General features: G+C 46.3%; 1 non-coding gene across 1 annotated transcript; it reads left to right on the top strand.

Moving 5' to 3' along the window:
* Positions 1-6554: 6554 nt before the first annotated feature.
* Positions 6555-6696, top strand: LOC142870351 (small nucleolar RNA SNORA67). The gene has a single exon (XR_012918762.1). It is a non-coding gene; the product is annotated as a small nucleolar RNA SNORA67 (small nucleolar RNA).
* Positions 6697-15717: the final 9021 nt, after the last annotated feature.

The raw sequence follows: 15717 nt of genomic DNA, 5'->3' as shown, positions 1-15717 counted from the left end.
GGACCAGGTGGGTAGCTCTGACCTTCCCTTGGGTGACATTTATAAAATAAGCTCTGTCTATTCATAGGACAAGTGTGATCCGCATTTGAGACAGGAGCGCCTTATTTTAAACAGGTTTTGAGCTTGTCTGCAAATCTTTAAAATATGGGAATCTTGGACAACCTTTAGTCACAAATCTTGAAGCTGTCCTGCTGCTCAGTTATCGGAGCACGTCCAGATCTCCCTGTCTACCCGTTTGCAGCTATTCTAAGCACTGGCTTCTTTTGATCGGTGTGAATTGTTCATCTTAATAATTAAAAAAAAATGCATCAAACAAATCAAATGTTTTGTGCTTGTTGCTAAAAAGATGGCATTCCCACAGGAGTCTCTGAATCAGTTAAACGATGACTTTAATGTAAAATACTTCAAAATCCAGGAAAGGAAATCCACTGGGTGATTTATAAATGAAAACGTAGGTTGTCAGAAAGATTGTGAAAGAAGAGATGGGAAGTAGAGAAAAGATGCAATGAGGAAGAGCAATGACAACAGAAGACAGAGAAATCTGGTGAACGTGGCCTTTTGAGCTTTTTGCCAGGCCCTTGTACTTCCGTGTTTAACCCTTCCCAGACCCCCCATTGCCCGGAAAGTGGACTCCGCAGTGCAGCGTGGAGGGCCTTTTCTGACTCGTTTTGTCCTGAGCTTTATCAACTAATTCTTGATAGTCTCCAAACCCCTCCTCCACCGCCAGCCCCCTCACCACTGAGACGTGGCATCGGCTTAGGGTCTGTTGTTTATCGGAGAAAAATAATTAAATATCATTGTATTTAAAAAGTCGATTGTTTGTGAAGGCCACAGAACCACAGGAAAATCTCAGAAATCGGAGCCTCCACTTACTTCTAGAAGCAGGAGTAAGAAGAGAGGCTGGAAAGGGAAGAACTACTGAGATGCCCAGAGAGTGCAGCCACCTGCAGCAACACCCCCCACCTAGCTGGGGTGCTGGCTGGGGGTTACCTGGTGGAGAAATTGAACTAGAGTCTTTAGGTGTAGAGGTGGCCGGAAACAAGGAAGGAGAAGGTCAAGTGTGAGGCTGGAGGCAGAGCCAATGAATGAAAGTCACCAGAGTAAAGAGGAAGTCCTCCCAGCCCCTCCTCTCCTTGGGTCCCGGCGCAGCCCAGACAGGAGAGGAGAGGACTCATCTTGAGAACGGAAGAGCCCAACAGGCAAGATGTGGAGGATTGGGATTATATCCATCCCCAGAACCAGTTACTCTAAGTGAAACTTCCCAATTTATATGCACACAAATACCTCCCAATCAGCTTTTTAGTACTTACATTTTTAAGCAGAAAACCAAGAAGCATTAGGCACTTGAGGAAGGCCCCCACCATGAAAGACACATCAAAACACAAGAGCAGGGGGGGAAATGTTGAGGCAATACAAAGAGCACACACAAAAAAATTCTTTGAAAAATATATTTAATTAATATCCTCAAAGAGATATTATATCCATGAAACAAGAACATCATGTTATTAAAAATGACCAGTAATAGAACAACAGGGGTATTAGTAATTTAACCTATAACAGATAAAAGTTAAAACACAATTAAAGGGCTGGAAGCTAACCTTGAGAAAATCTCCTGGAAATTGGAACAACAACAAAAAAATATAGGCGATGGGAAATAGGAGAAGGTAAGGAAACAAGAGGATTAGTCTGGAAAATCAACGGTCTCAAAAGCAAGAGCTCCAGAAAGCACAAAATGAGCAAATGGAGGAGAAGATTTATTAAAGAAATAATCTAAGAAGTTGTTTCAGAGCCAAAAGACTTAGATTACCTATTGAGTAACTGCGGTGGGCTGAATAGTAGCCCTAAATGATATCTATGTTCTAATCCCTGGAACCTGTGAATGTTATATGGATATATTTTTGAAGATTTTTGAAGATGTGATTAAGTTAAGGATTTTGAGATGAGGAGATGACCCTGAATTATCTAGGGGGACCCTAAATGCCATCACTTGCATATTTGTAGAAGGGACGCAGAGGAGGATTGACACACACGGAGAAGAAGGCAATGTGACCATGGAGATTGGAGCGGTGCAGCCACAAGCCAAGGAATGCCGGAAGCCACTGGAAACCGGAAGAGGCAAGGAGGAAGTCTCCCCTGGAGCCTGTTGGGTCAGCCCCACCAACACCCTGACTTCTGCACAGCAATACTGATTTCAGGCTATTGGCTCCAGAACTGTGAGACTATACATTTATTTTGTTTTAAACCACCCAGTTTGTGGGAAATTTTCTCGTCACACAAAACTAACACAGTGAACTACTCGATAAACAAAAGGGAAAAACAAAACTATCCACAGCAAGAAACTTCATGGCAAGACTGAAGTCTTGCAGAAATATATGCTGGTTGAACACCTCTGATATGAAAATCTGAAATCTGAAGTGCTCTCTCGAGCATTTCCTTTGAGCATCATGTTGGTGCTCATAGGTTCTAAATTTCGGAGCATCTCAGATTTCAGATTTTCAGGTTAGGGCTGCACAGCCTGTATATGCATATATAGGCATTTTCTTGCATTTGTCTTTGTTAGTTATTCTCCACACTACTAAACGTAGCTCAAAAATGACAATTAGAGACAAAGAAACCAAAGGTTAGAGAAATTAATTCCTATACCCATGGGAGTAAATACAGAAGCCCACGTACCATGGCTGCTCTGACACGATGCATTTTATCCTGTCAATCTGGGTTTCCCCAATCCCCGCTCCACTGAGCCAGGGCAGACCTGCGCTCTGGGTCCCTGTTAGCACGTTCTGTCTGCACTGGCTGTCACCCTCCTCGCTTGACAGATTAGGACCAAGGACTTCACAGATCCTGACTGCATCAGCATGGCCTGAGGGTGTTTCGCAGGCAACAGACTCAGCCCCTGCCTCCCATCTGCCCAGGCTGGTCCTAGGCTTGCAGGCCAGCAAGAGGCCAAAGGCACCCAGGTCTTCGCTTGAACTCGGGTGAGGCTGACTCCTGCCCAGTTGTTCTTCCAGGCGAAGGAGAAGCAGGTGCCTCCATCTACCCTGTCAAGGATATGAAGTAGGGACACAAGGTGTGTCACATTCAGTCCTTTGCCCTCAAGACATAAATTAAATATCCATTAGGAAATAGTAAAAAAAAATGTTTTAGAGCCTAAACTATTGGATCCCAGAAGGGGGAAAAATAACTTTTAGCCGATCCATCAGAAAATCTTCATGGAGACAATAGGATTTTATCTTGGAATAATGAATCAGCAATTTCGGTGGTATTCCCGCATTCCCACGGTGAAATGCTCAGTCCTTTCCTGCCACCCCTCCCCAGTGGCCATCCTGACTTCCTGCTGTGACCCCTACAGTGAGCCTACCAGTATTCACCCTGAAACCTGTCGTGCAGGTACACATGGCTCTCTTTCCCTCTCTGGGCTCTGAACCTCTTCAGGGGTTGGGATTTGTCTAAATTCAAGACTAAAGAGCGCTCGTCATTTATTAGCACCTGCTAAACATACTCGCCGAGTGCACGGAAAACCGAGGGCCGGGACGTGAATCTCCGGCTCGGCTCCTCTCTGGAGCTCTGTGCTGTGTAACTGAGCCGCTGGCAACTCAGAGGGAAATAGAGCCTGTTTTCACAGAGTTGTCGCAGCGCTGTTCGTAGGGGACTGCTGTATGCCGGGCTGACCGGGGACTTGGGCGGGAGGGACACAGACCCCGAGTCCTCCAGGCCCGGCGCTGCCAGGCCAGTCCGGGGAGACACTGAGCAGTAATGGCCCGAGTGACAGCTGCCTGCAATCTGGTACTGCAAAGGGCGTTTCTGAAATTGAAATCCAAAGTAAATGGAAACGAAGGTGTTTTCCCCTTACTTCAAGACCAACTCCTTCTCCTGGGACTCCTCACGCCCTCGGAGGCTGGGAACGCGAATGCCCAACTCAACCTTGATACACATGCATATCACAGGGGAGCCGGGCTGCTCCCAGATGGGAAGGCAGGACTTCAGAAGCGAGAGCCCAGCCCCTGGGGGCTCATATCACAGGGAAGAGTTGAGGTGTGTGCATGCTTGTTTGCCTGTGGAAGCCTTTTTCCTGATGCCGGGGAAGAGAAGCGCTTATTTTTCCACTTCCATTTACACCAGCTGCCGCCAAGCAGCAGTACAGCCCCCCAGGCACCGCGCCCTGGCCATAGATCACCCGGCCGGCCCCAGCTGCAGATGGACGCGGCAGCTGGTCCAGAGCGGTGCTGCAAGACCCCCAACATGCATGTGGACACACACACAAGCGTGCGAGAGCACACATGCACAAACACACACATGCACGCACATGCACGCACACACGCAGGCTTGAGACGTCGGGAAGCAGCTCTCCGACTCCCCGGCCTCTCTCCCCAGATTCAGGAAGCAGGAAGCGGCCAGCCAGAAACGCAAAACAGAAAAGACCCAACTGCTGCTCTCTGTTTTTTCCTTAAAGCCGACACACAACTAGCTATTCCTTAGCTATTACACAAGTACACGTGTCTGCCACCTACAGCTCTGTGGAAAACAAGACTGTATCAGCCAACTGTGCTGATACCTGGCATCTTAGACACACAGGGCAGTGTCGGGTGCAAATGTCACCAGGAACATCCAACCTTACAGGTTCCCGTCACTGAGGTCTAGGAGCAGCAGAGCCGGAAGACAGCAGCGTGCAGGGTGCAGGACTCTGAGCTGGGCGCCTGGCATAGGTTTCTGTGCCGGATCCGCAAGTGCCGTCTGAGAGCCGGAGGGGAGGAGGGTGAGCCTCCCGCCCCAGTGCTGTCAGGAGACGCGGCCCATCGGGTGCGGGGCTGTTCTGAGATGGCCGTGACCTCTGGACGCTCCCTCCGAGCCTCGCAGGGGAACCGTTTCGTCACTGGCGTTCCCGCCTCGCTCACTGAGGCTCACACGGGTGTGTCTGTGGTCTCGGTGATGGCCTACGTAGAGCTCGAAAACTCACAGCAGATCCGGGAGCGAACTCCAGCCTCTCAGTTTGCATTTGAGAAGGTAAAGGAATTGAGGGTCCGAAGAGCTCACCCGAGCTCACGCAATAGCCCGAGGGAGAGCAAGACGTGGAACTCACTGTCCCTATACACACCCCATCTCTTTCTGTGACTTGTTCTCGTGCAGGTAACCCGACAACTCCTCCCAAAAGAAAATTAAAGACGTGTCCAAAATGCAGCATGAGTTCTCAAGCTCCCTAACAATGGGCTGGAACTGGTGATTGGAAAGATGCACCACAGGTAGCTACGAATTAGGCGGAACAGAGACATGTTGAGCAGGGTGAATATGCAGACTCCAGTTGTTTTAAGTGTAAAGGAATTTTACAGAACCTGAGGTTTTAAAGTTATTTCATGTTTACCTGGATTTCGGGGAGTGCAAATGGAGAGTTAGAAGGAAGTGAGGCTGACCGGCATGTCGCAGGGGAGAAGACACGTGGTCACCAACGCAGGAGCCCGAGTCCCAGCAGGTGAGGGAGACCCCGCCCACACACCTGGGCGCAGCTCCAGGGGCTCTGCGGAGACCCCATGCTCCTCAGCCAGTTCATTCCGCTGATCTTCTTCTAAGGGAACTGGACTTCATTTAGTTCCTTACAGGGACCTTTCTGTCATTTCACATAGGAAGGAGGCTTGTATGGAGTTTGGTGGCTGGATTTCCCCGGCATCAGAGACGGAAGAGGAGGTCCCTTTGCCCAAAGCAGAACAGTGCACAAGGCTGATGATATCCAGGATGGGAAAATAACCAACCCATGTTTTCTTATCCATAAAATACATTTATGATCACATCAGCTACACAGAAATGTGGACTTCTATACAAATGCAGAAGTGTATCACATTGGGCCCATTTCCAAACAGAATGGGCCTAACACAGGTCTCCAGGCCAAGGAACAGAGACATGCACCCCCCATCCAGGCAGAAAGAGCAGAGCTGTCAGAGCTGTGGCTGCAGTCACTGCGGAAGCAGCTGTCACCTGAGGCTGGGTGCTGGGTGCATGATGGGGCTGAGACGGATAGTGATTTCCACTTAGTCCATTTTGCTATAAATGGATTTCCCTACATTCACTCTGGATTGGGGATGACCCATTTACCTGTTTCGCTCACTTGGTAGTCTCTGACTTTCGTAGGTGGAGGTCAGCTCTCTCACTCTGCACCCCGTGTGCAGCACAATTCCTGCACACAGTGAGCCCTGGTCAATGGTCACCGAATAAATGGATGAATATTTAAAACTGCTCATGCTGTGTCCTCCCCATCCTTCAAGTTCAAGGAATTTTTTTATTGCTAGATGTTAAAGATCTAAAAATAAAACTCTATGGGGATGAAATATTTTTGTTATGTGGATGTCTTTTATAATGCCGAAGTTGGGGCTGTTGGTGTGCCCATCACCTAAACAGTGTTCAATGTACGAGATAGGGGGATTGCACCCCCTTAATATTTTGAAATTAAAAAAATTAAAAATAGAACTGAACTCTGATCCCAGAGTTAACGGAATATGTAATAAGAAAAGTTTGCCGCAAATCTTGAAATGATTTTAAATTTAATATGACATTATACATTTTACCAAATCAAAGTTGATTCCCTCCCCAAGGGGTCTATTAGTGCCTTTTTCAGGAACATAGCAACTTGGACTGCAATCTGGCATGGCTAAGGTATTCAAGGGACAGGGGATACTTATTTATTTTGACTCTTTTTGGCTGCCTACATGTATACCTATTTCTTCTAGACAGATGTGTCCTTTTATTCATGTGCTGAAATTGTTATTAAAGAGGACATAAATTATAACCATATCCAATATATACATTTGAAAAATGTCCAATAAAAGGCCATGATGTTGTGCAAAAAAAAAAATCTATGGCAAAAATCAAGCTCTTCAAAAATAAATAAGTTGTCTGCTTCGGAATGCAGCAAAATTGGTTTCTTTAATGTGACACACCTGTTGTTTCCCCTAAGCACCGGCGCTCTGGGTCTTAACCGTGGCTGCACATTGATATCATCCAGAGCTGGAGAGCAGACACTGCTGTCTACGTCCCAGCCCCAACGTTTCTGGCTTTTTCTCCGGGCATGGCCTTGGCAATGGGGTGCTTAGAAGCTCCCGGGCTCTAGTGGAGTCCCCGGCAAGAACCACTGAACAAGAGGGCTGCGCAGTGCTTGTTAGAAGATGGGCTGTCCTTTCATCCATTTGCTCCCGGACCCACTGGGAGCAACAAGGTGCACTCTCTGCTCCTGGGCACACTGCGGAGGAAAGAAGGTGGGTGCTAACGTCATGCAGATAGCAATCGGATTTTTCATTAAGTTCCCAAAAGTATTTTTCACCCTGTCAGAGGAGGGCTGACATCCCAGCCATCAGGTGTCCTTCAGGATACTCAGCACGTAGTAGGAGCTCACTACGCTTTTGTAACCTTAAAATGAAACAAGATCAAAGAATCGCGACTTCTGGAAATGTTGCCGGAGACTTTCTGTGAAACGTCTGGCGTTAACTTCCAACACGGCGAAGCCCGCAGCTGTGGCGTCTCTAGGACAAGGTGCTACAGCCCAGCAGCGCGTGGCGGTTGGTAGGGGCTGCCGAGTGGCTGCAGGGCTCCTCCCGCCCGTGTCTGGCTCAAGCAGAGTCAGGGGTTGCTGCTCCTGAGAACCAGGTGGCTGTCAACGTCCGCTGTTTGTCTCAGCGTCCCAGGGCAGGGCGTTCACCCACGGGCATGAGGCAGATCAGAGCAGCAGTGAGCGCTCACCGGGCCGCCGTCAGTGTGTGCGTGCTTCTGCGCGTCCCAGTGGGACGCCCCACAGTGCTGGAAGTAGCGCATCCACAACAACCCCCCATCCCCCGCCAACCAGCAGCGATGGTGTCCTTGTGCAGGTGGAACTGGGGAAAGACAGGGCGAGCCAAGGGGGTCCCCCAGCTGCACGCTCTGCCGCCTCCGTGCTTTGAGGCTTCTTTCGGGGGCACCCACACTTTGTTTACAAACTCATTTATTCTCCCACTAGCTCCAGACGCCAGCTCTGTGTGCAGAGAGGAACACCTGTTTTTCAAAGCAAATGACTTTGTGATCATTAACCAATATCTAATAAAGCAAAACCTTTTAAACAGGCTGCTGAGAACAGATGTTTCCAGGACTTAATGAAAAGGGATTATGCACCATCATACCACAGGAGCTGACCCTGCCCGGTCACGTTATGAGATAGCCACGTGCCCTCGCTAGGTGTTTGGATAAGCGGGGTGAGAAGGGACGCTGGTGGCCCTGAGTGGAATCAGGTGCATGCACAGGTAAACATCGACTCACAAATACATGCCTGCTGCTGCGTGCACACACACACACACACACACACACACACACACACACACACACAGCGCTGGGCTGTCCGTGGGCAACATTGGAATAAACCTAACCACCGTGACGGACCTCCCAAAGAGAACTAACCCACTGCTGTCTTCTGAAAGCCTGGATCAATTTAGGGCACTGACACCAAGTGACACAGAGAAAAAGAACACAAACAGTGAGGCCAGTCACCTGTAGGTTCCACTTCTTATGAGCTGCATGAACCCAGGGGAAAGGTTTAGCGTGAGATTCCATTTCCTTACCTGTAATGTCTAAATGGGTAGCTTTAATGATTAAATAGGCCTAAAAACATAATTTGTAGGTAGCTGTGTTGTCAAATTACTATTTTTTAAAGCAGGCAAGCCCTGTGACAATGTTTTAAACACCAGGAATTGCGTCCCTCTCTGTGGCTGTCCCTTCGTGGGATCCCATGGCATATTACTGTGGACCCCTTTCGTGACAGCACTCATGCTCTTGATCAGTTGTGCAGAGACATCCTCCCCTAGTCTCCAGTGCTCCTGCCCTGGACAAAGGTGCTCACACTCTGGGCCATGGCCCAGCCTCTTTGCACACAGTGGCGTGGACAGCCGGGGAGCCCCAGCTGGACCCGGCTCTCCGGCAGTTTGCTGCCCCAGCCACACAGACAGACGGCAGCCCCTTCGGTGGGTCTCAGCACCTCCCCCACTCTGGGCTGGGTGGCCGCCTGGCCTCTGTCCAGACTGCTCATGAGGCACAATCATTCCAGCAACCTCCCAACCCAGCCCTATGCTGAGCTGTTGATAAACCAGGTTCAGCAATACACACCTGGGCCCAGGCAATTTCCCCAGGCTGCTTCTCCCACCTGCCGCTTCCTACTTTCAGCTCCCTTCGGCCCACTTGCCTTCCCAGCCCACTGGATCCTAGTCCTTCCAACTGCTGACAGCTTGAAACAATCCTCCTGCCCATCTAAGCTGGCTGCTTAGAAATATGCTGCTTTAGCCGCTTCCTTTGACTCGACTTACCATAGCAGGCTAGCAGGTGTCACCGTCATTGGACCCTTACTACAGAGAAGGAAGGAGCCTCTGCCCGGGCCCAGATGCCCAGGTGAGCTAGTGCAGGGAGCTCCTATCTGGGAGACAGCTACATAACTTGCTGTTAGATCTTTTTCAATATTACAGGGCTGTGTTCTGTCCCTGTGCGTTCATGAGTATTTGCACTAAGTTGAGGCAGCCCAACTCTCTCCCTTAATTGCTCCTCCAAAATTCTCCCATTCTAGTTGGTATTTGTCAGCACCATGAATATCATCTTCTACGCTAATGTGCTAATGCTCAATCCTGTGTCTTGTCTCCCATGACAGAACATCTAAGGGAAGGTGGTAATACTTCCAAAGCACCCAAAATATGCCAGGCACGTGGTCAGGTCCTTCACAGCCTGGTGCTCTGCATTGTTAATAAGAACATTGGTGGCGAGCTTACTGTGCACCTTCGGTTTCAAGCATTCTTACGCGCATGATCTCATTTAACACGCACAAACACCAGAACGGAAAGTGGGAAAGGGCATGGCTGGGTCACAGCACCCTAGCCAGCATTGGTCAACCAGGACTGAAGGCCCATGGCTTGTTGATGACGTCACTCCTGGCCCCTAGTTGGCTGCAGAAATGCACAGATGTGAGACCACATTTGTCCTGCAATTTGGAAGGCCCAGGGGACTCCTTAGATGCATTTTTCCCTGGGAAATAACAGGCTTGTCAGTGACTTCAGAAGTCCCAGAACTAATGAAAACCATACGCAATTCCTCCTTGCAAGAGAAGTCTCACTGTAGCGTGGAGTCCCACTCTCCAGGAAACCTGGCAGAAGCCATCTGCTTGGTGTCACTTATGAGATCATAAATCTTAAAACCTAACCTAGATTATTGTATCTATGAGTACATATTTTTGGCATAGGCACTGCCATGGCCCGTTTGCAGGGCAAGGGATGAGCACATAACATAAAAGAAAGACACAGACATACACAAAGACAGTACAAGACTCGAGTGCTCAATGCACTGGTCAGTTTATTTTCATACTTCAAAAAATCAAAGTTACTTCCTTATACATGACCATCCAGGCATTGCAGCAATGGCCATAAATTCCAGAACCTGTAGCCCACGGACACAGATGTTCCCCGACTCAAGGTATACAGGTGGTTGCTCTAGGTGTCAGGCATAGATCACAGACCGAGATTAGCAAAGCTGGGCGAGGCAGCCATAATTCCTCTAGGCTAGCCCCCGGCAGCTGTGCCTGTCTTAGGTCGTTCCTCCCTGAGGAATCTTACCCATCATTGACTCACCAGCCATCTTATGGGGCTAAGCAGCAATCCTAGGAACAATGCGTTTATGGTGTGGCCTCCAGACCCCCACTGCCGTGGGGCTGGGGAGCTCTTGCTTACTTGCAGAAACTCAGGCCTTTGTTATGCCTCCAGGCATCAACCTTGTTTATCGCAGGGACCCAGTCTGGAACACATTACTCTCAAACGCTCTGGGCAGAGCATGTACATTACTCACTAAAATTAATTCTTAAACCAGGAAAGTATAATGTCAGTCCCCAACAGGCGCAATACTGGATTTGAGATGCAATATTCTACAGAGCAGAGTGGCACTGACATGGTGGGCTCTGGGTCCGCTCCTTCTCCAGGGACAGTATAGACTCCGTGTGGCCCCAGAATGCCCAGGCACTCGTGACTTTCTCTCTGCAGAAATGGCACCTGATCTGAGACTGGAGGTGGAAACTGAGGCACTGACACGTCTCTCATTCTCTCTCTCTTTCTCTCTCCCTCTCTCTCTCTCTCTCTCTCTCTCTCTCTCTCTCACACACACACACACACACACACACACATTCTCAAAGCTGAATATTCACATAATCAGGGACAAAGAAAGAAAGAAACCAGAATTTCACAATCTTTGAAGCTCTCGCTGGAACCTGCCTAAACGACCTACTGAACCTGACAAAATAAAAGCAGCCAACGTCTAATGCCTTAACGTCTTTACAGAGCTTTCACAAACATCACATCATTTGAATCCATGGCAACTCTATGAGGGAGCTTTGGGAGGAGTGATGTTCTCTCTGGCAGGTGAGAAAGCAAGCTCAGAGAGGCTGAGAGAGCTACCCCATGCTTGTAGCAGGACTAGAACCACAGCCTGGCCTTCCAGCTCTCAGCCCCAGGTTCTTTTATACCTGAGTGCTCACAGATCATAGCCAGGCACTATCCATGTTGTAGTCAGGGTATTAATAGGAATAGCAGCAGAAGCAGCAGCTGTATTACAAGACAAATTAATAAAAGTAGAAGCAAAAGTAGAATTGCTCGAGAACTAGCAATAACAGAAGCAGAAATAAAAATAGTAATGATAATAGCAGAATAACTAGCAGCAGTCTGAGGGGAAGTAGCAATTAAAATGGCAGGAGTATCCGCCTGAGCAGTGTGCATAGAAGTGTTTGCACGCACAACTTCCAAAGAAAGAGAAACCTTTAGAAAAGTGTGCTTTGCATCACATCTTCAGGATTCTATCTAACCACTGTTTGCTAACAAAGTATAATTATAAACATAATGACAACAGCATTTTGAAACAGCATAATTTATTAGCATCTACTATGGACCTGGTGTTTTACAAGCTTTATTCGTAAACTTCATCATGATTCTACAACATAAGAATCACTATCCAATCTCTTAGACAAGGACATGGAAACTCAGCTAAATAAAGTAACTCACTGGGGGCCAAACTCCTAACAGGTGGCAGGGCCTGACCACACCTAAGTTTTATGCTTGAATCAACATCTAAAAACCAAAAGTAAAGACAGCATATGGATAAATAGAAACACACCAGTGGTGGAATGTTCATTTATCTTGCTCATTCCATAAGAAATAAAAGTAGGCAAAAATATGTTGCAATATAACAGACTTAAGTAACATAATTAATAAGGTGCATATAATTAACATATGTCTAATTCCATGCCATGGAAACAGAAAATATGCAAGCATTTACGGGTGTTCACAAAACAGTCCTTAAAAACTGACCTTTTATTAGGCCACAAGAAAAACCTCACTAAATACCTAAGAAATAAAAATGCTACGTGTAGTACTTTGAAAAATATTAAACATTAAAAAGCAAAATTAGAAAATAAAACCAATTTTAAAAGCTGTTTAAATAAAATTTAAGAATATTTCATTTAATAACACTACAGTCAATTTAAATCAGTCTTAATACTGAAATATAAAATATGCAGACATAATGACAAGGAAAATGTGAAATACCACAATCTATGGAACATGACTACAAAAGCATTCAGAGGAAAGTTCTCCACCATATTATATTAATTAGCATTTATAGAATGCAAATTTGTTGTTTAATGACTTGACTCAAGAAATTAGAAAAAATAAAAATTAAATTAAGGAAAGCAGAATAAAAGAATTAATAAATACAAAGGCAGGAATTATTTACCGAGAAACAGTAAGTAGCAGAACTAATTAATAAATCCAAGAGCCAGTTTTTGAACATTAAATAATGGAAATAGCAATAAAAATGATGAGCTATTATCTAATAATGAAGAAGGAAGTGACTACAGACATAAGGGGAAAGTAAAAGAAAGATAAAGACCTACTTTGCTTAACTTTATGCAGATGAGCCTAAAGATCTACAAGAGAAAAGATTGTACCTTACCCAAACCCACACCATGAAAGAGAAAATCCCCTGAACAGACCAGTTGACATGGAACAGATGAGTCCTCAGAGAACTCATCCCATCCTGGAAAAGAGCAACAAGCCCAGCCATTTTAACAGATTTCTAAAAAATCTTTCATAAACAGATTACTTGAATAATAATAAACGTTTCAGAACAGAAGAAGAACTAGGAGGAGGGGGGGTGCAGGAGACAGAGGGAGAAGGGAGAGGGGAGAAAAGCTTCCAAATCATTTTGTAAAGCAAAACATAAAATGCAAATCCAACAAAGAGGCAATAAGAAAAAGAAATCTGTGGGTCGACTGCACTTTAAAATAATCATATTACTTTTCTTAATATATATTAGCAAACATAATCCAGACACCCATTCAAAATGGGCAGGCGGAGTTTATTCTAGAAATTCAAGGGTTCTTCAGTACTAGAAAACCTACCATTTGCATGGATAGAAAGGTAACAATTACATAAACTTTCCTGTAAAAGCAGGAAGACTGTTTGATAAAATTAAAAATCTATTTATCTAAAATCGTTAATGCAATGGAGATGGACAAGAGTGTATTTTATTTCCTACTTACAAACTTTTAATTTTAGACCTTTTGGAGACTGAGAAAAGTTATCTTCCAGAGCAAAATCCCACCCAATTTGCTGGTCATTGCGGGGTAACATTGACAGTCAGGCCTGGTCTGGAGCTGGGCCACACGGATGCCTCTCTACTGAGCGTGGCATGTGGCCTGCTGCTTAGACCTGAAGCCTGTCACATGTATGTTAACCTCATTGTGTCTCCCAAATGCATCAGTAGTGAAAGTTTTGAAATAAATAATAGAAAAATGATTATAATTATTATAAGTATGAAAGAAAAGGTAACTCAATGAGATTGTGAGAAAAATCAGCAAAATTTTGCATGCAGATAGGACAAATCTGTTGGAATTGAGAATTATTTTGAAGGACAAAGAATGAATAATCCATATATTAAAAAATGGGTATGCAATGGATAACCATCAGGAAGAGTTGAAGAGAAGTTATTAGCACCAACGCTGGGAAGGTTTCCAGAGTTTAAAGGCCACAGATGATCTCGTGGGCTGGGTGTCCTTTCAAATCAGTGGACAGGTTTAGGTGCAAAGTGGGAAGGAAGTCACCCACTTTGGTACCTAGTAAGAAGTTCACAGCAATACTCATCAGGGAAATAGATTCTCAAGGTAAATTCAAGTGTTCTGTTTGGAAAACAAAGCCCAGGTGAGTAACTATCATTAATATGTTCTTATTAATAAAGCTTTAAAATGAAAGCACCCTTCTGTTTGGTGGAAATACATCTAGAAAATACAACCTTAATACATAAATGGGCTTAAACTTTGCCAAGTTGAGGGGGCTCTATAAGAAAACTTAGGAACATACGCCTTGTTCATTTCCTAATCTCTCCCTCCCCGATTCCCGCCTGGAGCCCCACGTAATACAGGATACAAAAGGGTTCTGCAATTATGAGAAGGATTAAATGACCCACTATTAACAGCTGTATCAACAGAGATCTCTATAGTTGGAGAGTTTTCACACCCACCAACTCTGTCTCATCTGCAAGACATCCCTGTGAGGCAGTTTAGGAAGGTGACAGTTCTGCTTTAAAGATAAGACACTGGCCTAAGGCATGACATGAGTCACCCAAGAGCAGTGTAACTGGTTAATGGCAGAGACCGGGGCTCTTCTAACTCCTGCCTTGCAAATTCTAGTTGACAACAAGCCAAACCAGAGGCTGGGCTGAGCCGCTCAGTGCAAGTCAGAATGGTCTGGAATCAGTCTTCTCACCAGGCAAAGAAATCTTTTACTTGTGATAAGAGTTTTCTTTGCAGCTCAAACATCTCACCTTTAAGACTGGCGAGCAAATATTCCTGACACATTTTACTGAATAGAATCTGGCATTCGGTAAGTGCGAAATAGTCAGTTTCTTTGCAGAAGTTTAAAGGACATCTCCTTGTTATTCATACATGGATTAGTAACCAGGTTAGATCCCGAGACACTATACTAATCACAAAAATTGCTACGCCCAACTTTATACACTTTTCCCCCCAATTAATGGGATCCTTCAAGAGTCGCAGTCCTATCCATGTTTTCTGGGTGTGGGGCACGTTCAGCCAGGTGGAGTAACTTGCCAAAAGACTCATGGGCATTACGTGGCAGAGACAATGGGAGCACAATGCCCAGCTCGAAGAGCCCTTCCAAGGATTAAGTGTTATAAATTATTGGAAACATTATCGAAGAGAGACAGCGATGCTTGTTTTATTTTTCTCTCATTCTTCCCACCTTGGAAGATATGGCACAGAAGTTTTAAAAATGTTTCCGGTGAGACCCTCAAGGACCAGTGTGGTTGAGTGACGTGCCGGGTTGCACACACTGACTGGCAGAACAGGGGACAGACCTCCCTGGCTGCGGGGTGGGTGGGGAGCGTGTGCCTTTGGGGGCTCTTCCTTCTCTGCTACAAAGAAAGGAGTCTATGCGGAGAAATTATTTTCCCAGTCAAAGTAAATCTCCTATCCTTAAGAACAAGCACAGAGCATCACCGAAGGACTCCCAAGGTGAAGGCTGGTGTTGATGTTGTCCTGAGCCTCTTGGCTCAGGGAGGTCCCCCGGGAACGCGGGAAGGAAGTGGCCAAAGTACCCAAAGTGCGTGGTGGGCAAGCCTGGCCATCAGCACCCTCCGGCCTGGGTCCCTGGCGGCTGCAGAGCTCTGGGTGCTAAG

The sequence above is a fragment of the Microcebus murinus genome, chromosome 3 (assembly GCF_040939455.1).
Source record: "Microcebus murinus isolate Inina chromosome 3, M.murinus_Inina_mat1.0, whole genome shotgun sequence".
Lineage (NCBI taxonomy): Eukaryota > Metazoa > Chordata > Mammalia > Primates > Cheirogaleidae > Microcebus > Microcebus murinus.
Note: the sequence above shows the minus strand (reverse complement) of the source record. Positions and strands in the feature narration are given on the sequence as shown.